This window comes from Siphateles boraxobius, unplaced genomic scaffold (assembly GCF_051911475.1).
Source record: "Siphateles boraxobius isolate OS27281-9 unplaced genomic scaffold, OSU_SipBor_1 51, whole genome shotgun sequence".
In the NCBI taxonomy this organism is placed as follows: Eukaryota; Metazoa; Chordata; class Actinopteri; order Cypriniformes; family Leuciscidae; genus Siphateles; species Siphateles boraxobius.
Window position 1 is genome coordinate 1478523 of NW_027509153.1, and position 27962 is coordinate 1506484.

The 27962-nt window shown below is 41.4% G+C and overlaps 33 non-coding genes across 33 annotated transcripts; all 33 read right to left on the reverse strand.

Moving 5' to 3' along the window:
* Positions 1 to 230: 230 nt before the first annotated feature.
* trnav-aac (transfer RNA valine (anticodon AAC)) lies at positions 231 to 303 on the reverse strand. The gene has a single exon. It is a non-coding gene; the product is annotated as a tRNA-Val (tRNA).
* Positions 304 to 527: 224 nt separating this feature from the next.
* Positions 528 to 600, reverse strand: trnav-uac (transfer RNA valine (anticodon UAC)). The gene has a single exon. It is a non-coding gene; the product is annotated as a tRNA-Val (tRNA).
* Positions 601 to 866: 266 nt separating this feature from the next.
* Positions 867 to 939, reverse strand: trnav-cac (transfer RNA valine (anticodon CAC)). Its single transcript has one exon. It is a non-coding gene; the product is annotated as a tRNA-Val (tRNA).
* Positions 940 to 1887: 948 nt separating this feature from the next.
* On the reverse strand, positions 1888 to 1960 carry trnav-cac (transfer RNA valine (anticodon CAC)). The gene has a single exon. It is a non-coding gene; the product is annotated as a tRNA-Val (tRNA).
* A 1006-nt stretch (positions 1961 to 2966) lies between these two features.
* trnav-cac (transfer RNA valine (anticodon CAC)) lies at positions 2967 to 3039 on the reverse strand. The gene has a single exon. It is a non-coding gene; the product is annotated as a tRNA-Val (tRNA).
* A 31-nt stretch (positions 3040 to 3070) lies between these two features.
* On the reverse strand, positions 3071 to 3143 carry trnav-aac (transfer RNA valine (anticodon AAC)). The gene has a single exon. It is a non-coding gene; the product is annotated as a tRNA-Val (tRNA).
* A 574-nt stretch (positions 3144 to 3717) lies between these two features.
* On the reverse strand, positions 3718 to 3790 carry trnav-cac (transfer RNA valine (anticodon CAC)). Its single transcript has one exon. It is a non-coding gene; the product is annotated as a tRNA-Val (tRNA).
* A 666-nt stretch (positions 3791 to 4456) lies between these two features.
* On the reverse strand, positions 4457 to 4529 carry trnav-uac (transfer RNA valine (anticodon UAC)). Its single transcript has one exon. It is a non-coding gene; the product is annotated as a tRNA-Val (tRNA).
* A 265-nt stretch (positions 4530 to 4794) lies between these two features.
* Positions 4795 to 4867, reverse strand: trnav-cac (transfer RNA valine (anticodon CAC)). The gene has a single exon. It is a non-coding gene; the product is annotated as a tRNA-Val (tRNA).
* Positions 4868 to 5070: 203 nt separating this feature from the next.
* trnav-uac (transfer RNA valine (anticodon UAC)) lies at positions 5071 to 5143 on the reverse strand. Its single transcript has one exon. It is a non-coding gene; the product is annotated as a tRNA-Val (tRNA).
* Positions 5144 to 5280: 137 nt separating this feature from the next.
* On the reverse strand, positions 5281 to 5353 carry trnav-uac (transfer RNA valine (anticodon UAC)). The gene has a single exon. It is a non-coding gene; the product is annotated as a tRNA-Val (tRNA).
* Positions 5354 to 5813: 460 nt separating this feature from the next.
* On the reverse strand, positions 5814 to 5886 carry trnav-aac (transfer RNA valine (anticodon AAC)). The gene has a single exon. It is a non-coding gene; the product is annotated as a tRNA-Val (tRNA).
* A 1070-nt stretch (positions 5887 to 6956) lies between these two features.
* Positions 6957 to 7029, reverse strand: trnav-cac (transfer RNA valine (anticodon CAC)). The gene has a single exon. It is a non-coding gene; the product is annotated as a tRNA-Val (tRNA).
* Positions 7030 to 7232: 203 nt separating this feature from the next.
* On the reverse strand, positions 7233 to 7305 carry trnav-uac (transfer RNA valine (anticodon UAC)). The gene has a single exon. It is a non-coding gene; the product is annotated as a tRNA-Val (tRNA).
* A 154-nt stretch (positions 7306 to 7459) lies between these two features.
* On the reverse strand, positions 7460 to 7532 carry trnav-aac (transfer RNA valine (anticodon AAC)). The gene has a single exon. It is a non-coding gene; the product is annotated as a tRNA-Val (tRNA).
* A 224-nt stretch (positions 7533 to 7756) lies between these two features.
* trnav-uac (transfer RNA valine (anticodon UAC)) lies at positions 7757 to 7829 on the reverse strand. Its single transcript has one exon. It is a non-coding gene; the product is annotated as a tRNA-Val (tRNA).
* A 738-nt stretch (positions 7830 to 8567) lies between these two features.
* trnav-uac (transfer RNA valine (anticodon UAC)) lies at positions 8568 to 8640 on the reverse strand. The gene has a single exon. It is a non-coding gene; the product is annotated as a tRNA-Val (tRNA).
* Positions 8641 to 8777: 137 nt separating this feature from the next.
* trnav-uac (transfer RNA valine (anticodon UAC)) lies at positions 8778 to 8850 on the reverse strand. The gene has a single exon. It is a non-coding gene; the product is annotated as a tRNA-Val (tRNA).
* Positions 8851 to 9310: 460 nt separating this feature from the next.
* On the reverse strand, positions 9311 to 9383 carry trnav-aac (transfer RNA valine (anticodon AAC)). The gene has a single exon. It is a non-coding gene; the product is annotated as a tRNA-Val (tRNA).
* A 9101-nt stretch (positions 9384 to 18484) lies between these two features.
* Positions 18485 to 18557, reverse strand: trnav-aac (transfer RNA valine (anticodon AAC)). Its single transcript has one exon. It is a non-coding gene; the product is annotated as a tRNA-Val (tRNA).
* A 574-nt stretch (positions 18558 to 19131) lies between these two features.
* trnav-cac (transfer RNA valine (anticodon CAC)) lies at positions 19132 to 19204 on the reverse strand. Its single transcript has one exon. It is a non-coding gene; the product is annotated as a tRNA-Val (tRNA).
* A 1224-nt stretch (positions 19205 to 20428) lies between these two features.
* On the reverse strand, positions 20429 to 20501 carry trnav-uac (transfer RNA valine (anticodon UAC)). The gene has a single exon. It is a non-coding gene; the product is annotated as a tRNA-Val (tRNA).
* A 154-nt stretch (positions 20502 to 20655) lies between these two features.
* trnav-aac (transfer RNA valine (anticodon AAC)) lies at positions 20656 to 20728 on the reverse strand. Its single transcript has one exon. It is a non-coding gene; the product is annotated as a tRNA-Val (tRNA).
* A 465-nt stretch (positions 20729 to 21193) lies between these two features.
* Positions 21194 to 21266, reverse strand: trnav-aac (transfer RNA valine (anticodon AAC)). Its single transcript has one exon. It is a non-coding gene; the product is annotated as a tRNA-Val (tRNA).
* A 574-nt stretch (positions 21267 to 21840) lies between these two features.
* trnav-cac (transfer RNA valine (anticodon CAC)) lies at positions 21841 to 21913 on the reverse strand. The gene has a single exon. It is a non-coding gene; the product is annotated as a tRNA-Val (tRNA).
* Positions 21914 to 22920: 1007 nt separating this feature from the next.
* trnav-cac (transfer RNA valine (anticodon CAC)) lies at positions 22921 to 22993 on the reverse strand. Its single transcript has one exon. It is a non-coding gene; the product is annotated as a tRNA-Val (tRNA).
* Positions 22994 to 23393: 400 nt separating this feature from the next.
* On the reverse strand, positions 23394 to 23466 carry trnav-uac (transfer RNA valine (anticodon UAC)). Its single transcript has one exon. It is a non-coding gene; the product is annotated as a tRNA-Val (tRNA).
* Positions 23467 to 23603: 137 nt separating this feature from the next.
* Positions 23604 to 23676, reverse strand: trnav-uac (transfer RNA valine (anticodon UAC)). The gene has a single exon. It is a non-coding gene; the product is annotated as a tRNA-Val (tRNA).
* Positions 23677 to 23942: 266 nt separating this feature from the next.
* trnav-cac (transfer RNA valine (anticodon CAC)) lies at positions 23943 to 24015 on the reverse strand. The gene has a single exon. It is a non-coding gene; the product is annotated as a tRNA-Val (tRNA).
* A 667-nt stretch (positions 24016 to 24682) lies between these two features.
* trnav-uac (transfer RNA valine (anticodon UAC)) lies at positions 24683 to 24755 on the reverse strand. Its single transcript has one exon. It is a non-coding gene; the product is annotated as a tRNA-Val (tRNA).
* Positions 24756 to 26402: 1647 nt separating this feature from the next.
* trnav-cac (transfer RNA valine (anticodon CAC)) lies at positions 26403 to 26475 on the reverse strand. The gene has a single exon. It is a non-coding gene; the product is annotated as a tRNA-Val (tRNA).
* A 1009-nt stretch (positions 26476 to 27484) lies between these two features.
* trnav-cac (transfer RNA valine (anticodon CAC)) lies at positions 27485 to 27557 on the reverse strand. Its single transcript has one exon. It is a non-coding gene; the product is annotated as a tRNA-Val (tRNA).
* Positions 27558 to 27680: 123 nt separating this feature from the next.
* Positions 27681 to 27753, reverse strand: trnav-aac (transfer RNA valine (anticodon AAC)). Its single transcript has one exon. It is a non-coding gene; the product is annotated as a tRNA-Val (tRNA).
* Positions 27754 to 27962: the final 209 nt, after the last annotated feature.

Sequence of the window (27962 nt, forward strand, 5' to 3'; positions counted from 1 at the left end):
CTGCTCAACAGAAAATCGCATACGAAATTTTTGCAAAAATCACCCACAGTTTCTAACTGGGGACTTTTCGTGTGGGAGGCGAACGTGATAACCACTACACTACAAACACGTCTTCAGGTTGCAGACCTAAATCTTTAGGCGCACGCTTATTAAAAAGCATATAAAGGAAATGAGCGCTGCACCCACCTAGTGTGGCAAAGAGTTTAAATTTTCTGTCAGAATCCAACCACTGTTTCTGCTCGGTTTCGAACCGAGGACCTTTCGCGTGTTAGGCGAATGTGATGACCACTAAACTACAGAAACCTATTTGTGCTTTTTAGAAGATGGCTCGTTCCCATAATCTGCCCTGCAAGCAGTGTGACAGTCTGTAAATTCCACAAACAACAGAACAGAGGTCATTCGGCACCCACCTAGTGTCATTCGGCATGGCAGTCTGCCTACAGCTCCTTGTTACGATGGCCTTCACCTGTCTTAAAAGTAAGGGTTTTGAAGTGAATTGCAGCATTTATATTTAACATGCCTCCACTTGTTTCCACCCAATTTTGAACTGAGGACCTTTCGCTTGTAAAGCGAACGTGATAACCACTACACTACGGAAACTTGGTTTGGATCTCATTCCCACCTCTTCTAGCGCACGCTTGTTCAAAAGCGACTGAAACTATAGACTGCCCAGTGTTTTTAACATGGCAAAAAGCTGCTAATTTTGTTGGCAGACCGAACATTTTATATTACTTCACAGGAAACCTCAATGGTCATTTGTTTTATTTTTGTCCTTTTCTAAAGAGATTAAACCACAAACATCCCTGCAAGTGTACTGACCTGCTCAACAGAAAATCGCATACGAAATTTTTGCAAAAAACACTCACAGTTTCCGCCCAGTTTCGAACTGGGGACCTTTCGCGTGTGAGGCAAACGAGATAACCACTACACTACGGAAACAAGTCCTCAGTTTGCAGACATAAATCTTTAGGTGCACGCTTATTAAAAAGCATATAATGTAAATGAGCGCTGCACCCACCTAGTGTGGCAAACAGTTTAAATTTTCTGTCAGAATCCAACCACTGTTTCTACTCGGTTTCGAACCGAGGACCTTTCGCGTGTTAGGCGAACGTGATGACCACTACACTACAAAACCTATTAATGCGGTGCATATGCTTTTTAGAAGATGGCTCCTTCCCATAATCTGCTCTGCAAGCAGTGTGACAGTCTGTAAATTCCACAAACAACAGAACAGAGGTCATTCTGCATGGCAGTCTGCCTACAGCTCCTTGGTACGATGGCCTTCACCTGTCTCAAAAGTAAGGGTTTTGTAGCATTTATATTTAAAATGCATCCACTTGTTTAAGCCCAGTTTTGAACTGAGGACCTTTTGCGTGTAAAGCAAACGTGATAACCACTACACTACGGAAACTTGATTTGGACGGCACCCACCTAGTGTCATTCGGCATGGCAGTCTGCCTACAGCTCCTTGGTACGATGGCCTTCACCTGTCTTAAAAGTAAGGGTTTTGTAGCGAATTGCAGCATTTATATTTAACATGCCTCCACTTGTTTCCACCCAATTTTGAACTGAGGACCTTTCGCGTGTAAAGCGAACGTGATAACCACTACACTACAGAAAATTGGTTTGGATCTCATTCCCACCTCTTCTAGCGTACGCTTGTTCAAAAGCGACTGAAACTATAGACTGCCCAGTTTTTTTAACATGGCAAAAAGCTGCTAATTTTGTTGGCAGAACGAACATTTTATATTACTGTACAGGAAACCTCAATGGTCATTTGTTTTATTTTTGTCCTTTTCTAAAGAGATTAAACAACAAACATCCCTGCAAGTGTACTGACCTGCTCAACAGAAAATCGCATACTAAATTTTTGCGAAAACCACACACAGTTTCCGCCCAGTTTCGAACTGGGGACCTTTCGCGTGTGAGGCGAACTTGATAACCACTACACTACGGAAACACATCTTCAGGTGGCAGACATAAATCTTTAGGTGCACGCTTATTAAAAAGCATATAAAGGAAAGGAGCGCTGCTACCAACTAGCGTGTCAAAAAGTTTACATTTTCTGTCAGAATCCAACCACTGTTTCTGCTCGGTTTCGAACAGAGGACCTTTTGCGTGTTAGGCGAACGTGATGAACACTACACTACAGAAACCTATTGATGAGGTACATGAGCTTTTTAGAAGATGGCTCCTTCCCATAATCTACTCTGCAAGCAGTGTGACAGTCTGTGAATTCCACAAACAACAGAACAGAGGTCATTCGGCATGGCAGTCTGCCTACAGCTCCTGGGTACGATGGCCTTCACCTGTCTTAAATGTAAGGGTTTTGTATCGAATTGCAGCATTTATATTTAACATGCCTCCACTTGTTTCCGCCCAGTTTTGAACTGAAGACCTTTGCGTGTAAAGCGAACGTGATATCATGGCATGTGCTTTTTAGAAGATGGCTCCTTCCCATAATCTACTCTGCAAGCAGTGTGACAGTCTGTGAATTCCACAAACAACAGAACAGAGGTCATTCGGCATGGCAGTCTGCCTACAGCTCCTTGGTACGATGGCCTTCACCTGTCTCAAAAGCAAGGGTTTTGTAGCGAATTGGAGCATTACATTTAAAATGCCTCCACTTGTTTCCACCAAGTTTTGAACTGAGGACCTTTCGCGTGTAAAGCAAACGTGATAACCACTACACTACGGAAACTTGATTTAGACGTCAGTCCCACCACTTCTAGGGTACGCTTGTTGAGAGCGACTGAAACTATAGACTGCCCGGTGTTTTTAACATGGCAAAAAGCTGCTAATTTTGTTGGCAGACCGAACATTTTATATTACTTCACAGGAAACCTCAATGGTCATTTGTTTTATTTTTGTCCTTTTTTAATGAGATTAAACCACAAACATCCCTGCAAGTGTACTGACCTGCTCAACAGAAAATCGCATACGAAATTTTTGCAAAAAACACCCACAGTTTCCACCCAGTTTCGAACTGGGGACCTTTCGCGTGTGAGGCAAACGTGATAACCACTACACTATGGAAACAAGTTTAAATTTTCTGTCAGAATCCAACCACTGTTTCTGCTCGGTTTTGAACCGAGGACCTTTCGCGTGTTAGGCGAACGTGATGACCACTACACTACAGAAACCTATTGTTGAGAGTGATGTGCTTTTTAGAAGATGGCTCCTTCCCATTATCTGCCCTGCAAGCAGTGTGACAGTCTGTAAATTCCACAAACAACAGAACAAAGGTCATTCGGCACCCACCTAGTGTCATTCGGCATGGCAGTCTGCCTACAGCTCCTTGATACGATGGCCTTCACCTGTCTTAAAAGTAAGGGTTTTGTAGCGAATTGCAGCATTGGTATTTAACATGCCTCCACTTGTTTCCACCCAATTTTGTCCTGAGGACCTTTCACGTGTAAAGCAAACGTGATAACCACTACACTACGGAAACTTGGTTAGGATCTCATTCCAACCTCTTCTAGCGTACGCTTGTTCAAAAGCGACTGAAACTATAGACTGCCCAGTGTTTTTAAGATGGCAAAAAGCTGCTAATTTTGTTGGCAGACCGAACATTTTATATTACTGTACAGGAAACCTCAATGGTCATTTGTTTTATTTTTGTCCTTTTCTAAAGAGATTAAACCACAAACATCCCTGCAAGTGTACTGACCTGCTCAACAGAAAATCGCATACGAAATTTTTGCAAAAACCACCCTTAGTTTCCGCCCAGTTTCGAACTGGGGACCTTTCACGTGTGAGGCGAACGTGATAACCACTACACTACGGAAACACATCTTCATGTTGCAGACATAAATGTTTAGGTGCACGCTTATTAAAAAGCATATAAAGGAAATGAGCACTGCTACCACCTAGCGTGGCAAACAGTTTAAATATTCTGTCAGAATCCAACCACTGTTTCTGCTCGGTTTCGAACAGAGGACCTTTCGCGTGTTAGGCAAACATGATGAACACTACACTACAGAAACCTATTGATGAAGCACATGTGCTTTTTAGAAGATGGCTCCTTCCCATAATCTACTCTGCAAGCAGTGTGACAGTCTGTGAATTCCACAAACAACAGAACAGAGGTCATTCGGCATGGCAGTCTGCCTACAGCTCCTGGGTACGATGGCCTTCACCTGTCTTAAAAGTAAGGGTTTTGTATCGAATTGCAGCATTTATATTTAACATGCCTCCACTGGTTTCCGCCCAGTTTTGAACTGAAGACCTTTGCGTGTAAAGCGAACGTGATATCATGGCATGTGCTTTTTAGAAGATGGCTCCTTCTCATAATCTGCTCTGCAAGCAGTGTGACAGTCTGAATTCCACAAACAACAGAACAGAGGTCATTCGGCATGGCAGTCTGCCTACAGCTCCTTGGTACGATGGCCTTCACCTGTCTCAAAAGCAAGGGTTTTGTAGCGAATTGGAGCATTACATTTAAAATGCATCCACTTGTTTCCGCCCAGTTTTGAACTGAGGACCTTTCGCGTGTAAAGCAAACGTGATAACCACTACACTACGGAAACTTGATTTGGACGTCAGTCCCACCGCTTCTAGGGTACGCTTGTTCAAAAGCGGCTGAAACTATAGACTGCCCAGTGTTTTTAACATGGCAAAAAGCTGCTAATTTTGTTGGCAGACTGAACATCTTATATTACTGTACAGGAAACCTCAATGGTAATTTGTTTTATTTTTGTCCTTTTCTAAGAGATTAAACCACAAACATCCCTGCAAGTGTACTGACCTGCTCAACAGAAAATCGCATACGAAAGTTTTGCAAAAATCACCCACAGTTTCCGCCCAGTTTCGAACTGGGGCCCTTTCGCGTGTGAGGCAAACGTGATAACCACTACACTACAGAAACCTATTGATGAGGACACGTGCTTTTAAGAAGATGGCTCCTTCCCATAATCTGCTCTGCAAGCAGTGTGACAGTCTGTGAATTCCACAAACAACAGAACAGAGGTCATTCGGCATGGCAGTCTGCCTACAGCTCCTTGGTACGATGGCCTTCACCTGTCTCAAAAGTAAGGGTTTTGTAGCATTTATATGTAAAATGCTTCCACTTGTTTCCGCCCAGTTTTGAACTGAGGACATTTTGCGTGTAAAGCAAACGTGATAACCACTACACTACGGAAACTTGATTTGGACGGTACCCACCTAGTGTCATTCGGCATGGCAGTCTGCCTACAGCTCCTTGGTACGATGGCCTTCACCTGTCTTAAAAGTAAGGGTTTTGTAGCGAATTGCAGCATTTATATTTAACATGCCTCCACTTGTTTCCACCCAATTTTGAACTGAGGACCTTTCGCGTGTAAAGCGAACGTGATAACCACTACACTACGGAAACTCGGTTTGGATCTCATTCCCACCTCTTCTAGCTTACGCTTGTTCAAAAGCGACTGAAACTATAGACTGCCCAGTGTTTTTAACATGGCAAAAAGCTGCTAATTTTGTTGGCAGACCGAACATTTTATATTACTGTAGAGGAAACCTCAAGGTTCATTTGTTTTATTTTTGTCCTTTTCTAAAGAGATTAAACAACAAACATCCCTTCAAGTGTACTGACCTGCTCAACAGAAAATCGCATACGAAATATTTGCAAAAATCACCTACAGTTTCCGCCCAGTTTCGAACTGGGGACTTTTCGCGTGTGAGGCGAACGTGATAACCACTACATAACAAACACGTCTTCAGGTTGCAGACATAAATCTTTAGGTGCACGCTTATTAAAAAGCATATAAAGGAAATAAGCGCTGCACCCACCTAGCGTGCCAAAGAGTTTACATTTTCTGTCAAAATCCGACCACTGTTTCTGCTCGGTTTCGAACCAAGGACCTTTCGCGTGTTAGGCGAATGTGATGACCACTACACTACAGAAACCTATTGTTGAGAGTGATACGCTTTTTAGAAGATGGCTCCTTCCCATAATCTGCCCTGCAAGCAGTGTGAAAGTCTGTAAATTCCACAAACAACAGAACAGAGGTCATTCGGCATGGCAGTCTGCCTACAGCTCCTGGGTACGATGGCCTTCACCTGTCTCAAAAGTAAGGGTTTTGTAACGAATTGCAGCATTTATATTTAACATGCCTCCACTTGTTTCCACCCAATTTTGAACTGAGGACCTTTCGCGTGTAAAGCGGACGTGATAACCACTACACTACGGAAACTTGATTTGGACGGCACCCACCTAGTGTCATTCGGCATGGCAGTCTGCCTACAGCTCCTTGATACGATGGCCTTCACCTGTCTTAAAAGTAAGGGTTTTGTAACGAATTGCAGCATTTATATTTAACATGCCTCCACTTGTTTCCACCCAATTTTGAACTGAGGACCTTTCGCGTGTAAAGCGAACGTGATAACCACTACACTACGGGAACCTGATTTGGACGGCACCCACCTAGTGTCTTTCGGCATGGCAGTCTGCCTACAGCTCCTTGGTACGATGGCCTTCACCTGTCTCAAAAGTAAGGGTTTTGTAGCATTTATATTTAAAATGCATCCACTTGTTTCCGCCCAGTTTTGAACTGAGGACCTTTTGCGTGTAAAGCAAACGTGTCTCAAAAGTAAGGGTTTTGTAGCGAATTGCAGCATTTATATTTAAAATGCATCCACTTGTTTCCGCCCAGTTTTGAACTGAGGACCTCGCGTGTAAAGCAAACGTGATAACCACTACACTTCCGAAACTTGATTTGGACGTCAGTCCCACCGCTTCTAGGGTACGCTTGTTCAAAAGCGACTGAAACTATAGACTGCCCAGTGTTTTTAACATGGCAAAAAGCTGCTAATTTTGTTGGCAGACCGAACATTTTATATTACTGTACAGGAAACCTCAATGGTCATTTGTTTTATTTTTGTCCTTTTCTAAAGAGATTAAACCACAAACATCCCTGCAAGTGTACTGACCTGCTCAACAGAAAATCGCATACGAAAGTTTTGCAAAAATCACCCACAGTTTCCGCCCAGTTTCGAACTGGGGCCCTTACGCGTGTGAGGCGAACGTGATAACCACTACACTACAGAAACCTATTGATGAGGACATGTGCTTTTTAGAAGATGGCTCCTTCCCATAATCTGCTCTGCAAGCAGTGTGACAGTCTGTGAATTCCACAAACAACAGAACAGAGGTCATTCTGCATGGCAGTCTGCCTACAGCTCCTTGGTACGATGGCCTTCACCTGTCTCAAAAGTAAGGGTTTTGTAGCATTTATATTTAAAATGCATCCACTTGTTTCCGCCCAGTTTTGAACTGAGGACCTTTTGCGTGTAAAGCAAACGTGATAACCACTACACTACGGAAACTTGATTTGGACAGCACCCACCTAGTGTGATTCGGCATGGCAGTCCGCCTACGTTTGCTTTAGGCGCACGTTTATTAAAAAGCATATAAAGGAAATGAGCGCTGCACCCACCTAGTGTGGCAAAGAGTTTAAATTTTCTGTCAGAATCCAACCACTGTTTCTGCTCGGTTTCGAACCGAGGACCTTTCGCGTGTTAGGCGAATGTGATGACCACTAAACTACAGAAACCTATTTGTGCTTTTAAGAAGATGGCTCGTTCCCATAATCTGCCCTGCAAGCAGTGTGACAGTCTGTAAATTCCACAAACAACAGAACAGAGGTCATTCGGCACCCACCTAGTGTCATTCGGCATGGCAGTCTGCCTACAGCTCCTTGTTACGATGGCCTTCACCTGTCTTAAAAGTAAGGGTTTTGAAGTGAATTGCAGCATTTATATTTAACATGCCTCCACTTGTTTCCACCCAATTTTGAACTGAGGACCTTTCGCTTGTAAAGCGAACGTGATAACCACTACACTACGGAAACTTGGTTTGGATCTCATTCCCACCTCTTCTAGCGCACGCTTGTTCAAAAGCGACTGAAACTATAGACTGCCCAGTGTTTTTAACATGGCAAAAAGCTGCTAATTTTGTTGGCAGACCGAACATTTTATATTACTTCACAGGAAACCTCAATGGTCATTTGTTTTCTTTTTGTCCTTTTCTAAAGAGATTAAACCACAAACATCCCTGCAAGTGTACTGACCTGCTCAACAGAAAATCGCATACGAAATTTTTGCAAAAAACACTCACAGTTTCCGCCCAGTTTCGAACTGGGGACCTTTCGTGTGTGAGGCAAACGAGATAACCACTACACTACGGAAACAAGTCCTCAGGTTGCAGACATAAATCTTTAGGTGCACGCTTATTAAAAAGCATATAATGGAAATGAGCGCTGCACCCACCTAGTGTGGCAAACAGTTTAAATTTTCTGTCAGAATCCAACCACTGTTTCTACTCGGTTTCGAACCGAGGACCTTTCGCGTGTTAGGCAAACGTGATGACCACTACACTACAAAACCTATTGATGCGGTGCATATGCTTTTTAGAAGATGGCTCCTTCCCATAATCTGCTCTGCAAGCAGTGTGACAGTCTGTAAATTCCACAAACAACAGAACAGAGGTCATTCTGCATGGCAATCTGCCTACAGCTCCTTGGTACGATGGCCTTCACCTGTCTCAAAAGTAAGGGTTTTGTAGCATTTATATTTAAAATGCATCCACTTGTTTCCGCCCAGTTTTGAACTGAGGACATTTTGCGTGTAAAGCAAACGTGATAACCACTACACTACGGAAACTTGATTTGGACGGTACCCACCTAGTGTCATTCGGCATGGCAGTCTGCCTACAGCTCCTTGGTACGATGGCCTTCACCTGTCTTAAAAGTAAGGGTTTTGTAGCGAATTGCAGCATTTATATTTAACATGCCTCCACTTGTTTCCACCCAATTTTGAACTGAGGACCTTTCGCGTGTAAAGCGAACGTGATAACCACTACACTACGGAAACTCGGTTTGGATCTCATTCCCACCTCTTCTAGCTTACGCTTGTTCAAAAGCGACTGAAACTATAGACTGCCCAGTGTTTTTAACATGGCAAAAAGCTGCTAATTTTGTTGGCAGACCGAACATTTTATATTACTGTAGAGGAAACCTCAAGGTTCATTTGTTTTATTTTTGTCCTTTTCTAAAGAGATTAAACAACAAACATCCCTTCAAGTGTACTGACCTGCTCAACAGAAAATCGCATACGAAATATTTGCAAAAATCACCTACAGTTTCCGCCCAGTTTCGAACTGGGGACTTTTCGCGTGTGAGGCGAACGTGATAACCACTACATAACAAACACGTCTTCAGGTTGCAGACATAAATCTTTAGGTGCACGCTTATTAAAAAGCATATAAAGGAAATAAGCGCTGCACCCACCTAGCGTGCCAAAGAGTTTACATTTTCTGTCAAAATCCGACCACTGTTTCTGCTCGGTTTCGAACCAAGGACCTTTCGCGTGTTAGGCGAATGTGATGACCACTACACTACAGAAACCTATTGTTGAGAGGGATACGCTTTTTAGAAGATGGCTCCTTCCCATAATCTGCCCTGCAAGCAGTGTGAAAGTCTGTAAATTCCACAAACAACAGAACAGAGGTCATTCGGCATGGCAGTCTGCCTACAGCTCCTGGGTACGATTGCCTTCACCTGTCTCAAAAGTAAGGGTTTTGTAACGAATTGCAGCATTTATATTTAACATGCCTCCACTTGTTTCCACCCAATTTTGAACTGAGGACCTTTCGCGTTGTTGTGGCAAAAATTCATCTTAAACAAACATCACTGCGTAAGAGACACTCAGAGTCAAATTATATAAAATAGAAGTATTTATTCTTGCAAGAATAGGAGCAGTCTAATACACAGTTGTTACCCTGTGCAGAAGAGTGACACACCCCCAGACAGACTGAACTAGCTTTTATCTTAGTTTCAAGGCCTTCTTCCCCCCAGAGCCTTCCTCCCAGTAGTTTTCCATAGACGTCACTAGTTGGCCCACTAAGCTCCCCTGCACCAAATGGCCTTCTGACATCTAGGTCCGAGGTCCTTGTTCGTCTGTTCTCTGGAGTGTCTCCCCCTTCTGCCTCCCCAGGTACATAAACAGAATCTTCTCTCACTACAAGTGAGAGACACACATGTGACATTATTTGAATCATCTATATTTTACTAAAGATCAATGAATATCATTAAAATTGCCACCACAACTCCTCACTTTTTATCATTATGATTACCCATAATCACAATAATAAACAATAAGACAAATTTTAAGTCATATCATCACACTTATACTCTTCATCTCTGGTTTTCACTGACCACTCTCTTAAACATTTGTGAAATAACATTTGGAAAAGTAAAAAGCTTAGGCTGTTTTTGTGGGGATAGTCCCTTAAGTATTAGCAAGCAAGTAAAGACTTTATCTGCGGCCGGGCTGAATGAATAAGCACTGTTATTGCACTCCCGACCTAGGTCGGACCCTCAGTCACCTCAGTATAAACAAGAAATAGTGTATAGTTTAAGTAGGAAACACATCAATTTAACACCCTGGTTATCATTACACATCTTGAAACCCACATGGCATTTCAACAGGCTAAGAAAATAGAAGAAATAAAAGTAGAATAAAATCCCTCATTTCGACCCCTCTCCTTGTACGTCAACACATAGCGGATAACCACAGCTTTTAACCTTCTGTTCATATCAAAAACATTCATAGAAATAAAGAAAAAGAAAAAGGAAACATACACTTTAACACATGTCACAGTAGCTCCCACTACTTGTATCATCATATTTTGTTCATCCAATTGAACAGACTCCCAGCTTTAACCAGTCTCTGTACTGAGCTGGAAACACACTATAATGCATGGTAAACATAACAATATTGATAATCCTATCGCTGAAATTGGTAGTACAGTACCCCCAACCCCCCAAAGATTAACCAATCTTATCCATTTACCATCAGTCCACGCCCATTTCCATACATCGCCTCCATTTTCCTAACCATATTTTCTTAACTTTTAACTCGATTCAGCCAATGGTTTTACTTAGTAAGCTCTATTTAACACCATATTTAATAAAATCTATCCAGAAAAGGTTTTATATTTTTTTTTTATCCATTCTTTTAACCAATGTAGTTGTTCGAAATTAACTCTAATATTTCCATTACGGACACAATCAATATATTTTCTACATTTACAATCAAATCAATACCTAGTTTGATTCAATCAAACAAAATCGTCACAAGAACAGATTCTTCTGTTAAACTTAAACCATCAGTTGTGTTGATCATCTCGTTCGCCCCACGGACGTTCCGTGTTCTTTTACCTTTAACTTTTAATTCAAACATGCTGTGGTTCTACTTAATAAGCTTCAACAATTATCCCTAGTGTTTACATTAATTAATAGATCTTCTCTTCCCAAAAACATTTTCCTTAAATATTTCCTAATGAATAAGTAACCAATCAAATATTTTGATCTAGTGTATATCAATACTAAGCCCTATTTTGATTTAATCGAATCAAATCCTCAAAATAATCACAAAACCACATTCTTAAACCATTAGTTGGTTCACATCCTCCTCCAGGCGTGTTGATCATCTCGTTCGCCCCATGGACTATGGGATGGTTGTGGCCTGTTGGTGTAGGTGAGAGGCTTGGACCCAGGTGTCACACTCTCCAACCATTTTCTGATCCTTATAAGGTTTTCCCTTAAATCACGACCGCACCCCCACTGGAGTGAACTGTCACCTGTGAATGGAGACCTTAAGTATTTTGTTAGTGACCGCTTGACCGCTCCCCTTTGGTGTGACCTGTGGAATCAACAACCTGAAACATTATCTCCGGATAATTTCTTGCTCACTAAATAGCACTCGGGGTCCTTTTACCCTGAAAAACACTCAACCCCTGTCCTCATGTCCACACAATATTTATACATTTGGAACAGAATTAGTTCTGTTTGATCCAATCCTTCCTGACATTCTGTAAAAGGAAAATTTTAAGTTATGCGCTGCGCAGGTGTAGCACCTTTCTGCCACACTAATAACCCAGGCCAGGACAGTTAGCCAAATTCATCCATAACCATTATTTTGGTGGGCACATTTTGCCCTGTCTCCCAATCCTGCATGCTCTCTGTAAAGAGAAACAGATTTCGAGGTTATTGTCAGATAGTAAAGTACGTAGTTTCTTTTGTCTACTGTTCTCCCGTGGCCTTCGATGCCCTGGCGTTTCCTGTTGAAACAATCTTTGTTATTGGTGTGTGCGGCACACTCACAGACATCCATTTTGTTAGGCAGAAAAAATGGCTTCTTTCAGGGCTTTTATCAAATTACCCCTAGTGTTCTCCCAACATTTATTCAGCAAATGTGAACCCCTTAATAAACCATATTTGGCAATTGTTATACCATCTCCCTCTTGATGCACGACACAACTCGAGCATCAATTTAACATAACATTTAACATAGTGTTTTTATAAAGTTTGCCATCAACACTAACCCAAACGTTGTCCTTCAGACAAATTTCCTCCAGACATCTTTCTCTGCCTCTGAAACAAAAATATTACATTCTTCACTTAAAGCCACAATCTCATCTTCTTATCGAAGTATTTGAAAGGCAACGGCCCTCAGTCTCACAGCGTATTCTGCTTTTCAGGCCTGTTGTTTGGTCTCTCAAGTCAGTCATCTACAAACATTTCCAAAGTCATCAATTTTCCCTATCATTTCAGGTCGTGCTGTGCAGACTTGGTCAATGTCAGTCAATCATTTCTCCCCCTTTGTTCACAATAATCATAAATGTGAGGGGCTCTCTTGATAATTTCATGTTGACTTAGCCAATATGTCACTTTGTTGTTTCCCTCAAACCTACAACATTTCATTTATCTCAGCCCATGCCAGATGGTGATCTACAACTACACAATTCCAATTTACTGATCTTCAAATCTACATTATGTATGACAAAAGTATTACTACCAGACAGAGCTTGATGGCCAATCAACTTAAAGCTTGTCCCATGTTCTGTATTGTCTCTTCATCAGAATTATCAGCTTCTTTAAAATTTGTCATTTGCCTTAACCCATCTGTAATGATAAACTCATTCCAGAGGTTAATGACGCAATATACACACCATTCAGGCGGAATATTAGTGCCCCAAACTAATACATACAAGACATAAAGTGCTGTCACCATCACACACACACACTCATACTAGACACACATATGTTAACTGTTCTTTCTCAATGTTCACTTTTCTTTATATTATTGCTAAAAGATTTAAATTTTAAATAAGATTTTAAACTTCCCATTTTCCTGTAGCTTCTACCTAATTTTACATGGTATCTTAACCACTTTCAAAGCACGTCTGTTCATTATTCATTTGATTTTTAGACAAGTCAGCTGGGTTGTTTTGTTTCATTATCATTATTTTGCTTCAGCTTGCTCTAGCAGGCAGATAACAGAAAGACAGACACAGTTACCATCCCTTCCTCCAACTCAGGCAGTCTCTCTCACTATAACAAATAATTTTTCCACCAGCCTCCTAAGGCTGTAACTTAGACAAAATTTGTATTCATTACAATAACCTTTGACCATTCACCTTTGTCATCCAGACTTTCCTTAAATCAAAAGCTGTCTTCATCTTTAGCCACCACCATGTCTAACGACCTTCAAGAGTTAAAACTATGTCATAGACCTATTAGTTCAAAATCAACACTATGATTTTCCTTGCCCATAAGGCAAACCAGTACATAAAAAGTTTTGCTACTGTCTCCACAACAGCTAATGGGAATCACTTCATGGCCTCAGCTGGCTCTTGAAAGCCCACTCCTGTTAGCCCTTTATCTATAATCTCCATCAGGGTGTTTTCCCCTGGCATATTTGCAGACGCTTGTCACAATAAAAAAACAAGCCATACAACTAATGCGGTTTCTTCTGGCGAGTGGTATATATAGAGGAGCTTTGCTTTATTGGGGAGACATGCCGTGACTCGTCACCGCGTCATCTCCCCTTAACGGCATAAGTACGCTGCTGGCCTCACAGCTCCTGCTCAACCCTCATACCTGTCTCACATAACACACCTCCATTCAGGAGATGCCCAATGACTTTACGTGATCCACTCTGGCTTAGGTTGCCCCCTGTCTGGCCAAAGAAGGTCTTACCCGTCATCGAGATGGTCACTCGTGCCCACTGGTGACCGCTCTTTCCAATCACACAATCAGTTCTCTTCAACAGACCTCAGCTGTTTTCTGGAGCTTAGGTAAGGCACGTTCAAGAGTCACCAGAGCCATTCGGATTGCCTAATAGTGTTCACACAGGGAGACAGGTCAAAAACAACAGTATTTAATCACTTAAATCCATTAACTATCTTAAAAGCAGAAACCTAGCTGCTTAGATTATACTCAGTGAATTTAGATCACAACCGTACATTCAGTGTACTTCATCTGTAGCCGGAGCCATCGGTCCTAAATGGTGGAGACTAAATGAGACAAAGTTGTTACTGGTCCTAAAATACGCTAATCAAAATGTCACCTCTATCGTTTAAGGTCTGTATTATTATTTTAAAGACTTCTTTAAAGTCATTCAGTTTTACATTTAAAACATTTACAAATACAAATTGCCCTCTGAACGGCAATGATTTCTTTTAACCTCTCCATGTCTATGATTTTCAACTGAAACACTGTGCTTTACTATCAATAACTTATTTTCACTTATGACACAGGCTCAGATAACAGCTTTTATCTGACATTTAATGAGAGAGACTCTGAGGCATCCAAGACTGGTACACTGCCCTCTTATAAACTTCTAACATCAAACTTTATCTACCATATTTTAACTCTAGCCCAGCTTAAGGCCTCTTTGCCAGAAATTACATACGTTTTCAAATAAACATAGTTTTACAGTTGTCCTTTGCCCACGTCAGGGAATCTAGACATTACAAATTTCCATTCAGATTGAGTCTCTGTCGCACTGGCTGTTTCAGCCACAGCACACATCAGATTTAGATAAGCGAACTGTTTCATTACAGCCAATAGCAGACTTATCTTTTGAAAGCAAAACATCAGCTTCTAGCTCTTTCATGGTCAACTTTTCAAGCTGTTTGTTTACTCAGATGCCTTTCAACACATTTTACATTTAGCAACTGTTAATTCAGTAGCCTACTACTTCTGCTTATTTGTTCTTACATAAAAATAATTATTCTAGTTCTCAATAACGTTTCACATTTCTCAATCTCAATTTTAATTGTCAAGTTCTCAACCATAGTTTAATATTTGACTTAAGTTTTCTCTTGGAGTTTATCAATCTCCAATTAGGATTCACAGTAATTTTGACAAGGCTTCTCTGCATCTTGTGCAGTTATTATAAATCATCTTTGAGATCTGTCTCTCTATATTACCTTTACATATTTTGCAACTCACATTTGTTGGAGTCACAAAAGGATTCACTTTAAGACTTCAATCTTTTGACCTTGTTTTTTTATCTCTTATTTCTCAGACCAAAAATTGTCACTGTCGTCATTTAAACACTGATCTATTTTCAACCCCACATTATTATCAGAAATGTGTCACGTGTTAAATGGTCCTGCTGACCACAATCAAGACACTCTCTGTCATCTGGTTGGTTCGTGTGTCAGCCTCAACTACAGCATCAGACACCTTGCAGTTTGATCACTGTGAGCTTCCAAAGGGCTTCAACTTAACTGCACACCCTTGAAGCAGTGTGTGTCCCATTCAGGAATGTAAACAGACCCACTGATAAGCAGTTCTCTGTATTCCTTTGACCATCCACCAATGGCGGATTCAATCACAATAGCCAACTCATACTCTTCATCATTATTATTGGCAGAACATAATTTCATGAGCAGCACAGAGAATGCTCAAAATATTCGAATTTGTTTTCTGTCTTTACCTTACTAATTTGGTATTATCATCAACAACACTAATTACAAGTACTGTTGCTGTTATCCCAGCTTATCTTTTACAAAACATCATCTGCAAATCTCTTCAAAATGAGATCTTCAGAGCAGAGCTGTTTACAGCATTTGCTCTCTTCTGTCTCACTATTTATTTATTTATTTATTTTCCCGGACTGTTCAGTTACTCTTCATAAAGTGTAACAATTTGTACATCATTATTTTCATTACAACTGGTTTGAAGCCTTTTCCCTTCCATCACATGGTCAGTCTGCAGATTCAACTTAATATTATCATTATTGTCTCAGTCTTATCTCTACTGTTTCTCCAAAACAGATTATATTACTCAGTCCGTAAATTACACAGACAACCATTATAGCTACTTGCTTCAATACCCTTATTTTCTTAACATTAATAAAATAAAGCAGATATATCATCATTTCAATCATTATTTTATCAAAATCTAGAATTGTTCCCCATTCTGCTTAAAACATTCTTCATATCATGTTAATCCCTGTCAATCATACAATGCCTTATTTTATTCTAAAACTTTTCATATCATTTAAACAGTTAATTTGACTTCCATAAATTCTGTCAGACCATGTCTATTTTCATCACATATAGTTTTCTACTATATTTCTCCTTTCTTTTCCCTACATGCCAGTTCCTTCATTATCCTCTCCTTTCTTTTCTCAAACATGCCAGTTCCTTCATTATCTTCTCCTTTCTTTTCTCAAACATGCCAGTTCCTTCATTATCTAACCAGTACATGATTGTTTGCACAATCCCCACACACACATGTCTCACACACCACCTTTTTGTTTTTTCACTTCCCTCTTCCACCAAGTCTCACTTACAGTTCCCTCTATTTCACACAGACAGCCTTATTGCTTCTTCCTACTTCAATATCTAAAACATACTTTCCTAGTTCTACAGAAAACCGGTGTATCAAATTTGGCATGCTTACTCTGAGATTTTCCCATACTGGCTGTTTTCTGTTCCCTGTGGATTTCTCTTCAACGCGCGTTTTCTCTAATCTGTTTATGCGTCCCCAACAGACCCGATTCTTTCTTTTAACCCAAATCGGTCGGGTTGCACTATTAGTGCCCTCCTAATTAAGGTTTACCAAAAACTGTTCTGGTTCCCCCTAATTAGCCTCAGTACCTAAAAACAATTTGCTCCGTCGTGGAACAACTAATTTTCAGGGTACCTATCTGTTTGAAATCTCTTGATCTGTTACAGTTCTCACTTAATCCCAGATTATTATTCTGCTTGAAATTTCTTGTTCTGTTACAGACCTCAATTAATCTCAGATCATTTTCCCTCGTATCTGTTTGAAATTTCTTGATCTATATAGATCTCAATTAATCTCAGATTACGTACCACAGAAACAGCCTTCAGCCAATATGGTTCAATTTCACTCTTCTCCCCAATTAAAGTGAATTTAATTAACTTACCCAAAAGAAAATAAATTGAACTGTCTCTTACCAGAGATGCTTCTGTTGCCACCGGGTTCTTTCAATTGATTCCAGTGGAGTTTCTCCTGGCCCTGATAGCGGTCTGCCCCTCTCTCTGAAATTTACGAGGTAGAGCTGGAACTGCTCAGTCCAGGTGGCCAAACACCGTCCGCTCTCAGGTCCAGAAGGCACTTCCAAGGAATCCCACTCTGACACCAAAATTGTTGTGGCAAAAATTCATCTTAAACAAACATCACTGCGTAAGAGACACTCAGAGTCAAATTATATAAAATAGAAGTATTTATTCTTGCAAGAATAGGAGCAGTCTAATACACAGTTGTTACCCTGTGCAGAAGAGTGACACACCCCCAGACAGACTGAACTAGCTTTTATCTTAGTTTCAAGGCCTTCTTCCCCCCAGAGCCTTCCTCCCAGTAGTTTTCCATAGACGTCACTAGTTGGCCCACTAAGCTCCCCTGCACCAAATGGCCTTCTGACATCTAGGTCAGAGGTCCTTGTTCGTCTGTTCTCTGGAGTGTCTCCCCCTTCTGCCTCCCCAGGTACATAAACAGAATCTTCTCTCACTACAAGTGAGAGACACACATGTGACATTATTTGAATCATCTATATTTTACTAAAGATCAATGAATATCATTAAAATTGCCACCACAGCGTGTAAAGCGAACGTGATAACCACTACACTACGGAAACTTGATTTGGACGGCACCCACCTAGTGTCATTCGGCATGGCAGTCTGCCTACAGCTCCTTGATACGATGGCCTTCACCTGTCTTAAAAGTAAGGGTTTTGTAACGAATTGCAGCATTTATATTTAACATGCCTCCACTTGTTTCCACCCAATTTTGAACTGAGGACCTTTCGCGTGTAAAGCGAACGTGATAACCACTACACTACGGGAACCTGATTTGGACGGCACCCACCTAGTGTCTTTCGGCATGGCAGTCTGCCTACAGCTCCTTGGTACGATGGCCTTCACCTGTCTCAAAAGTAAGGGTTTTGTAGCATTTATATTTAAAATGCATCCACTTGTTTCCGCCCAGTTTTGAACTGAGGACCTTTTGCGTGTAAAGCAAACGTGTCTCAAAAGTAAGGGTTTTGTAGCGAATTGCAGCATTTATATTTAAAATGCAGGTGCACTTTAGGTGCACGCTTATTAAAAAGCATATAAAGGAAATGAGCGCTGCACCCACCTAACGTGCCAAAGAGTTTAAATTTTCTGTCAGAATCCAACCACTGTTTCTGCTCGGTTTTGAACCGAGGACCTTTCGCGTGTTAGGCGAAAGTGATGACCACTACACTACAGAAACCTATTGTTGAGAGGGATGTGCTTTTTAGAAGATGGCTCCTTCCCATTATCTGCCCTGCAAGCAGTGTGACAGTCTGTAAATTCCACAAACAACAGAACAAAGGTCATTCGGCACCCACCTAGTGTCATTCGGCATGGCAGTCTGCCTACAGCTCCTTGATACGATGGCCTTCACCTGTCTTAAAAGTAAGGGTTTTGTAGCGAATTGCAGCATTTATATTTAACATGCCTCCACTTGTTTCCACCCAATTTTGTACTGAGGACCTTTCACGTGTAAAGCAAACGTGATAACCACTACACTACGGAAACTTGGTTTGGATCTCATTCCAACCTCTTCTAGCGTACGCTTGTTCAAAAGCGACTGAAACTATAGACTGCCCAGTGTTTTTAAGATGGCAAAAAGCTGCTAATTTTGTTGGCAGACCGAACATTTTATATTACTGTACAGGAAACCTCAATGGTCATTTGTTTTATTTTTGTCCTTTTCTAAAGAGATTAAACAACAAACATCCCTGCAAGTGTACTGACCTGCTCAACAGAAAATCGCATACGAAATTTTTGCGAAAACCACACACAGTTTCCGCCCAGTTTCAAACTGGGGACCTTTCGCGTGTGAGGCGAACGTGATAACCACTACACTACGGAAACACATCTTCAGGTGGCAGACATAAATCTTTAGGTGCACGCTTATTAAAAAGCATATAAAGGAAAGGAGCGCTGCTACCAACTAGCGTGGCAAAAAGTTTAAATTTTCTGTCAGAATCCAACCACTGTTTCTGCTCGGTTTCGAACCGAGGACCTTTCGCGTGTTAGGCGAACGTGATGACCACTACACTACAAAACATATTGATGCGGTGCATATGCTTTTTAGAAGATGGCTCCTTCCCATAATCTGCTCTGCAAGCAGTGTGACAGTCTGTAAATTCCACAAACAACAGAACAGAGGTCATTCTGCATGGCAGTCTGCCTACAGCTCCTTGGTACGATGGCCTTCACCTGTCTCAAAAGTAAGGGTTTTGTAGCATTTATATTTAAAATGCATCCACTTGTTTAAGCCCAGTTTTGAACTGAGGACCTTTTGCGTGTAAAGCAAACGTGATAACCACTACACTACGGAAACTTGATTTGGACGGCACCCACCTAGTGTCATTCGGCATGGCAGTCTGCCTACAGCTCCTTGGTACGATGGCCTTCACCTGTCTTAAAAGTAAGGGTTTTGTAGCGAATTGCAGCATTTATATTTAACATGCCTCCACTTGTTTCCACCCAATTTTGAACTGAGGACCTTTCGCGTGTAAAGCGAACGTGATAACCACTACACTACAGAAAATTGGTTTGGATCTCATTCCCACCTCTTCTAGCGTACGCTTGTTCAAAAGCGACTGAAACTATAGACTGCCCAGTGTTTTTAACATGGCAAAAAGCTGCTAATTTTGTTGGCAGAACGAACATTTTATATTACTGTACAGGAAACCTCAATGGTCATTTGTTTTATTTTTGTCCTTTTCTAAAGAGATTAAACAACAAACATCCCTGCAAGTGTACTGACCTGCTCAACAGAAAATCGCATACGAAATTTTTGCAAAAATCACCCACAGTTTCCACCCAGTTTCAAACTGGGGACTTTTCGCGTGTGAGGCGAACGTGATAACCACTACACTACAGAAACCTATTGATGAGGACATGTGCTTTTTAGAAGATGGCTCCTTCCCATAATCTGCTCTGCAAGCAGTGTGACAGTCTGTGAATTCCACAAACAACAGAACAGAGGTCATTCTGCATGGCAGTCTGCCTACAGCTCCTTGGTACGATGGCCTTCACCTGTCTCAAAAGTAAGGGTTTTGTAGCATTTATATTTAAAATGCATCCACTTGTTTCCGCCCAGTTTTGAACTGAGGACCTTTTGCGTGTAAAGCAAACGTGATAACCACTACACTACGGAAACTTGATTTGGACAGCACCCACCTAGTGTGATTCGGCATGGCAGTCCGCCTACGTTTGCTTTAGGCGCACGTTTATTAAAAAGCATATAAAGGAAATGAGCGCTGCACCCAGCTAGTGTGGCAAAGAGTTTAAATTTTCTGTCAGAATCCAACCACTGTTTCTGCTCGGTTTCGAACCGAGGACCTTTCGCGTGTTAGGCGAATGTGATGACCACTAAACTACAGAAACCTATTTGTGCTTTTTAGAAGATGGCTCGTTCCCATAATCTGCCCTGCAAGCAGTGTGACAGTCTGTAAATTCCACAAACAACAGAACAGAGGTCATTCGGCACCCACCTAGTGTCATTCGGCCACATTCAGCAAACGTGATAACCACTACACTACGGAAACTTGATTTGGACGGCACCCACCTAGTGTCATTCGGCATGGCAGTCTGCCTACAGCTCCTTGATACGATGGCCTTCACCTGTCTTAAAAGTAAGGGTTTTGTAGCGAATTGCAGCATTGGTATTTAACATGCCTCCACTTGTTTCGACCCAATTTTGTACTGAGGACCTTTCACACTACAAACACGTCTTCAGGTTGCAGACATAAATCTTTAGGTGCACGCTTATTAAAAAGCATATAAAGGAAATGAGCGCTGCACCCACCTAACGTGCCAAAGAGTTTAAATTTTCTGTCAGAATCCAACCACTGTTTCTGCTCGGTTTTGAACCAAGGACCTTTCGCGTGTTAGGCGAAAGTGATGACCACTACACTACAGAAACCTATTGTTGAGAGGGATGTGCTTTTTAGAAGATGGCTCCTTCCCATTATCTGCCCTGCAAGCAGTGTGACAGTCTGTAAATTCCACAAGCAACAGAACAAAGGTCATTCGGCACCCACCTAGTGTCATTCGGCATGGCAGTCTGCCTACAGCTCCTTGATACGATGGCCTTCACCTGTCTTAAAAGTAAGGGTTTTGTAGCGAATTGCAGCGTTGGTATTTAACATGCCTCCACTTGTTTCCACCCAATTTTGTACTGAGGACCTTTCACGTGTAAAGCAAACGTGATAACCACTACACTACGGAAACTTGGTTTGGATCTCATTCCAACCTCTTCTAGCGTACGCTTGTTCAAAAGCGACTGAAACTATAGACTGCCCAGTGTTTTTAAGATGGCAAAAAGCTGCTAATTTTGTTGGCAGACCGAACATTTTATATTACTGTACAGGAAACCTCAATGGTCATTTGTTTTATTTTTGTCCTTTTCTAAAGAGATTAAACAACAAACATCCCTGCAAGTGTACTGACCTGCTCAACAGAAAATCGCATACGAAATTTTTGCGAAAACCACACACAGTTTCCGCCCAGTTTCGAACTGGGGACCTTTCGCGTGTGAGGCGAACGTGATAACCACTACACTACGGAAACACATCTTCAGGTGGCAGACATAAATCTTTAGCTGCACGCTTATTAAAAAGCATATAAAGGAAAGGAGCGCTGCTACCAACTAGCGTGGCAAAAAGTTTAAATATTCTGTCAGAATCCAACCACTGTTTCTGCTCGGTTTCGAACAGAGGACCTTTTGCGTGTTAGGCGAACGTGATGAACACTACACTATAGAAACCTATTGATGAGGTACATGAGCTTTTTAGAAGATGGCTCCTTCCCATAATCTACTCTGCAAGCAGTGTGACAGTCTGTGAATTCCACAAACAACAGAACAGAGGTCATTCGGCATGGCAGTCTGCCTACAGCTCCTGGGTACGATGGCCTTCACCTGTCTTAAATGTAAGGGTTTAGTATCGAATTGCAGCATTTATATTTAACATGCCTCCACTTGTTTCCGCCCAGTTTTGAACTGAAGACCTTTGCGTGTAAAGCGAACGTGATATCATGGCATGTGCTTTTTAGAAGATGGCTCCTTCCCATAATCTACTCTGCAAGCAGTGTGACAGTCTGTGAATTCCACAAACAACAGAACAGAGGTCATTCGGCATGGCAGTCTGCCTACAGCTCCTTGGTACGATGGCCTTCACCTGTCTCAAAAGCAAGGGTTTTGTAGCGAATTGGAGCATTACATTTAAAATGCCTCCACTTGTTTCCGCCAAGTTTTGAACTGAGGACCTTTCGCGTGTAAAGCAAACGTGATAACCACTACACTACGGAAACTTGATTTAGACGTCAGTCCCACCACTTCTAGGGTACGCTTGTTCAAAAGCGACTGAAACTATAGACTGCCCGGTGTTTTTAACATGGCAAAAAGCTGCTAATTTTGTTGGCAGACCGAACATTTTATATTACTTCACAGGAAACCTCAATGGTCATTTGTTTTATTTTTGTCCTTTTTTAATGAGATTAAACCACAAACATCCCTGCAAGTGTACTGACCTGCTCAACAGAAAATCGCATACGAAATTTTTGCAAAAAACACCCACAGTTTCCGCCCAGTTTCGAACTGGGGACCTTTCGCGTGTGAGGCAAACGTGATAACCACTACACTATGGAAACAAGTCTTCAGGTTGCAGACATAAATCTTTAGGTGCACCCTTATTAAAAAGCATATAAAGGAAATGAGCGCTGCACCCACCTAGTGTGGCAAACAGTTAAAATTTTCTGTCAGAATCCAACCACTGTTTCTGCTCGGTTTCGAACCGAGGACCTCTCGCGTGTTAGGCAAACGTGATGACCACTACACTACAGAAAGATATTGATGAGGTGCATGTGATTTTTAGAAGATGGCTCCTTCCCATAATCTGCTCTGCAAGCAGTGTGACAGTCTGTGAATTCCACAAACAACAGAACAGAGGTCATTCGGCATGGCAGTCTGCCTACAGCTCCTTGGTACGATGGCCTTCACCTGTCTCAAAAGTAAGGGTTTTGTAGCATTTATATTTAAAATGCATCCACTTGTTTCCGCCCAGTATTGAACTGAGGACCTTTCGCGTGTAAAGCGAACGTGATAACCACTACACTACGGAAACTTGATTTGGACGGTACCCACCTAGTGTCATTCGGCATGGCAGTCTGCCTACAGCTCCTTGGTACGTTGGCCTTCACCTGTCTTAAAAGTAAGGGTTTTGTAGCGAATTGCAGCATTTATATTTAACATGCCTCCACTTGTTTCCACCCAATTTTGAACTGAGGACCTTTCGCGTGTAAAGCGAACGTGATAACCACTACACTACGGAAACTTGGTTTGGATCTCATTCCCACCTCTTCTAGCGTACGCTTGTTCAAAAGCGACTGAAACTATAGACTGCCCAGTGTTTTTAAGATGGCAAAAAGCTGCTAATTTTGTTGGCAGACCGAACATTTTATATTACTGTACAGGAAACCTCAATGGTCATTTGTTTTCTTTTTGTCCTTTTCTAAAGAGATTAAACCACAAACATCCCTGCAAGTGTACTGACCTGCTCAACAGAAAATCGCATACGAAATTTTTGCAAAACCCACCCTTAGTTTCCGCCCAGTTTCGAACTGGGGACCTTTCGCGTGTGAGGCGAACGTGATAACCACTACACTACAGACACATCTTCATGTTGCAGACATAAATCTTTAGGTGCACGCTTATTAAAAAGCATATAAAGGAAATGAGCGCTGCTACCATCTAGCGTGGCAAACAGTTTAAATATTCTGTCAGAATCCAACCACTGTTTCTGCTCGGTTTCGAACAGAGGACCTTTCGCGTGTTAGGCAAACATGATGAACACTACACTACAGAAACCTATTGATGAGGCACATGTGCTTTTTAGAAGATGGCTCCTTCCCATAATCTACTCTGCAAGCAGTGTGACAGTCTGTGAATTCCACAAACAACAGAACAGAGGTCATTCGGCATGGCAGTCTGCCTACAGCTCCTGGGTACGATGGCCTTCACCTGTCTTAAAAGTAAGGGTTTTGTATCGAATTGCAGCATTATTAATTTCACATGCCTCCACTTGTTTCCGCCCAGTTTTGAACTGAAGACCTTTGCGTGTAAAGCGAACGTGATATCATGGCATGTGCTTTTTAGAAGATGGCTCCTTCCCATAATCTGCTCTGCAAGCAGTGTGACAGTCTGTGAATTCCACAAACAACAGAACAGAGGTCATTCGGCATGGCAGTCTGCCTACAGCTCCTTGGTACGATGGCCTTCACCTGTCTCAAAAGCAAGGGTTTTGTAGCGAATTGGAGCATTACATTTAAAATGCCTCCACTTGTTTCCGCCCAGTTTTGAACTGAGGCCCTTTCGCGTGTAAAGCAAACGTGATAACCACTACACTACCGAAACTTGATTTGGACATCAGTCCCACCGCTTCTAGGGTACGCTTGTTCAAAAGTGACTGAAACTATAGACTGCCCAGTGTTTTTAACCCTTCGGAGTCTTGGGCTATTTTGGCCGTTTTTGAGTACTTTTATTTTTTTTAAATTTTGCAACATAAACAAATGTTTACCATACCAATGTTTGGTATAATTTTTTTCAGCACAACATCACCTATATGATCAGACAATTAGTTTTTCACTTTGATGTACTCTATCAACATACTGGACCCAAAATCACACAAAAAACACAAAATCCGAATAGAAAAATTATAGCTTTTCTACTACAAAAAACACAAACATGCTCAATGAAGCATTTTAAAAGGTTTAAAATGTAAACACAAGTTGTAAATGTCAACATATACAGGTACAATTCAGATATAATCAACCTATATACAAAAAAAATATGATTTACAAAAAAAAGCGGGTGTAGCCATAGGCTTTTTTTCTTTCTTATTAGCTCAGCCACTTTTTAAAAAATGTTGTGCAAACAATTATTCAGAGAGCTATATTTAAGGCCTTGCATTCCCAGAGTATGAGGGTTCGCAAATAGTGCAAAAACAACATAAAAAAATGTAAAATTGAGATAAAATTAAACTATATGCAGCAAAAAGCAGGTGTGGCAATAGGCGTTTTTTCTTTTCTTTTTTGCTTAGAAACTCTACAAAACACTTCATGTACAATTACACAGATAGCTACATTACAGGGATTTCATTCCTTGAGTAAGAGGGGTTCCTCAATAGTGCAAATATAGCATACAAAAGGTAAAATGAACACAAAATCAAATTATACATACAACTATTTACAACAAATATCAGGTGTTTTTTTATTTTTATTTTTTATCTGTGCCTCTCCTCAAAACAGTTAATCTAAATCTACTCCTAAACTACCTAAACTACTCCTAAACTACCTAAACTATCAACACTACTCCTAAACTACTCTCAAAATCTACTCAAACTCTTCCAAAAACTAGCAATAATCTCTCTCTATATATATATAACGTATATATGTCTATCTTTATCAACTCCGTAAATCCTCTGCCTTTCAATTTTGCGTCTTAGCTCAGTTGGCTCCTCCTCCATTCCCTAAAATGTGCAGCCTGAAGAGCAGAGTCAGCAGATTCACACATTTTTCTCCGTTTTGTTTTATGACAAAAACCGACGAAGTTATTAGAATAAATGCAACGCCTGTCGCATCCCATCTTGCGTTCTTTTACGAACGCGTCAGTATTTTTTTATATAAAGTTTAAATGATCATATCTCCGTTTTTACTTGGTCTATCAACACAAAACAAAAAGTAAAATAGAATTTCAAGCCAGCACTTTCGACAGAAGTGGCAGCAGCGCTCAACGTGACTTTGTTTTTATGCTTCGACGTCTTAAACTGGTCATGTAACTTGATCACGCCGGCGTGATCGGCGACCCCGAAGAGTTAACATGGCAAAATGCTGCTAATTTTGTTGGCAGACCGAACATTTTATAATACTGTACAGGAAACCTCAATGGTAATTTGTTTTCTTTTTGTCCTTTTCTAAAGAGATTAAACCACAAACATCCCTGCAAGTGTACTGACCTGCTCAACAGAAAATCGCATACGAAATTTTTGCAAAAACCACCCTTAGTTTCCGCCCAGTTTCGAACTGGGGACCTTTCGCGTGTGAGGCGAACGTGATAACCACTACACTACGGAAACACGTCTTCAGGTTGCAGACATAAATCTTTAGGTCCACGCTTATTAAAAAGCATATAATGGAAATGAGCGCTGCTACCACCTAGCGTGGCAAACAGTTTAAATATTCTGTCAGAATCCAACCACTGTTTCTGCTTGGTTTCGAACAGAGGACCTTTCGCGTGTTAGGCGAACATGATGAACACTACACTACAGAAACCTATTGATGAGGCACATGTGCTTTTTAGAAGATGGCTCCTTCCCATAATCTACTCTGCAAGCAGTGTGACAGTCTGTGAATTCCACAAACAACAGAACAGAGGTCATTCGGCATGGCAGTCTGCCTACAGCTCCTGGGTACGATGGCCTTCACCTGTCTTAAAAGTAAGGGTTTTGTATCGAATTGCAGCATTTATATTTAACATGCCTCCACTTGTTTCCACCCAGTTTTGAACTGAAGACCTTTACGTGTAAAGCGAACGTGATATCATGGCATGTGCTTTTTAGAAGATGGCTCCTTCCCATAATCTACTCTGCAAGCAGTGTGACAGTCTGTGAATTCCACAAACAACAGAACAGAGGTCATTCGGCATGGCAGTCTGCCTACAGCTCCTTGGTACGATGGCCTTCACCTGTCTCAAAAGCAAGGGTATTGTAGCGAATTGGAGCATTACATTTAAAATGCCTCCACTTGTTTCCGCCCAGTTTTGAACTGAGGGCCTTTCGCGTGTGTAAAGCAAACGTGATAACCACTACACTACGGAAACTTGATTTGGACGTCAGTCCCACCGCTTCTAGGTTGCGCTTGTTCAAAAGCGACTGAAACTATAGATTGCCCAGTGTTTTTAACATGGCAAAATGCTGCTAATTTTGTTGGCAGACCAAACATTTTATATTACTGTACAGGAAACCTCAATGGTCATTTGTTTTATTTTTGTCCTTTTCTAAAGAGATTAAACCACAAACATCCCTGCAAGTGTACTGTCCTGCTCAACAGAAAATCGCATACCAAATTTTTGCAAAAACCACCCACAGTTTCCGCCCAGTTTCGAACTGGGGACCTTTCGCGTGTGAGGCGAACGTGATAACCACTACACTACGGAAACACGTCTTCAGGATGCAGACATAAATCTTTAGGTGCACGCTTATTAAAAAGCATATAAAAGAAATGAGTGCTGCACCCACCTAGCGTGGCAAACAGTTTAAATTTTCTGTCAGAATCCAACCACTGTTTCTGCTCGGTTTCGAACCGAGGACCTTTCGCGTGTTAGGCGAACGTGATGACCACTACACTACAGAAACCTATTGATGAGAGGGATACGCTTTTTAGAAGATGGCTCCTTCCCATAATCTGCTCTGCAGGCAGTGTGACAGTCTGTAAATTCCACAAACAACAGAACAGAGGTCATTCTGCATGGCAGTCTGCCTACAGCTCCTTGGTAAGATGGCCTTCACCTGTCTCAAAAGTAAGGGAAATTAGGTAGTTCATGGAAATATCCCTATTAATTTAA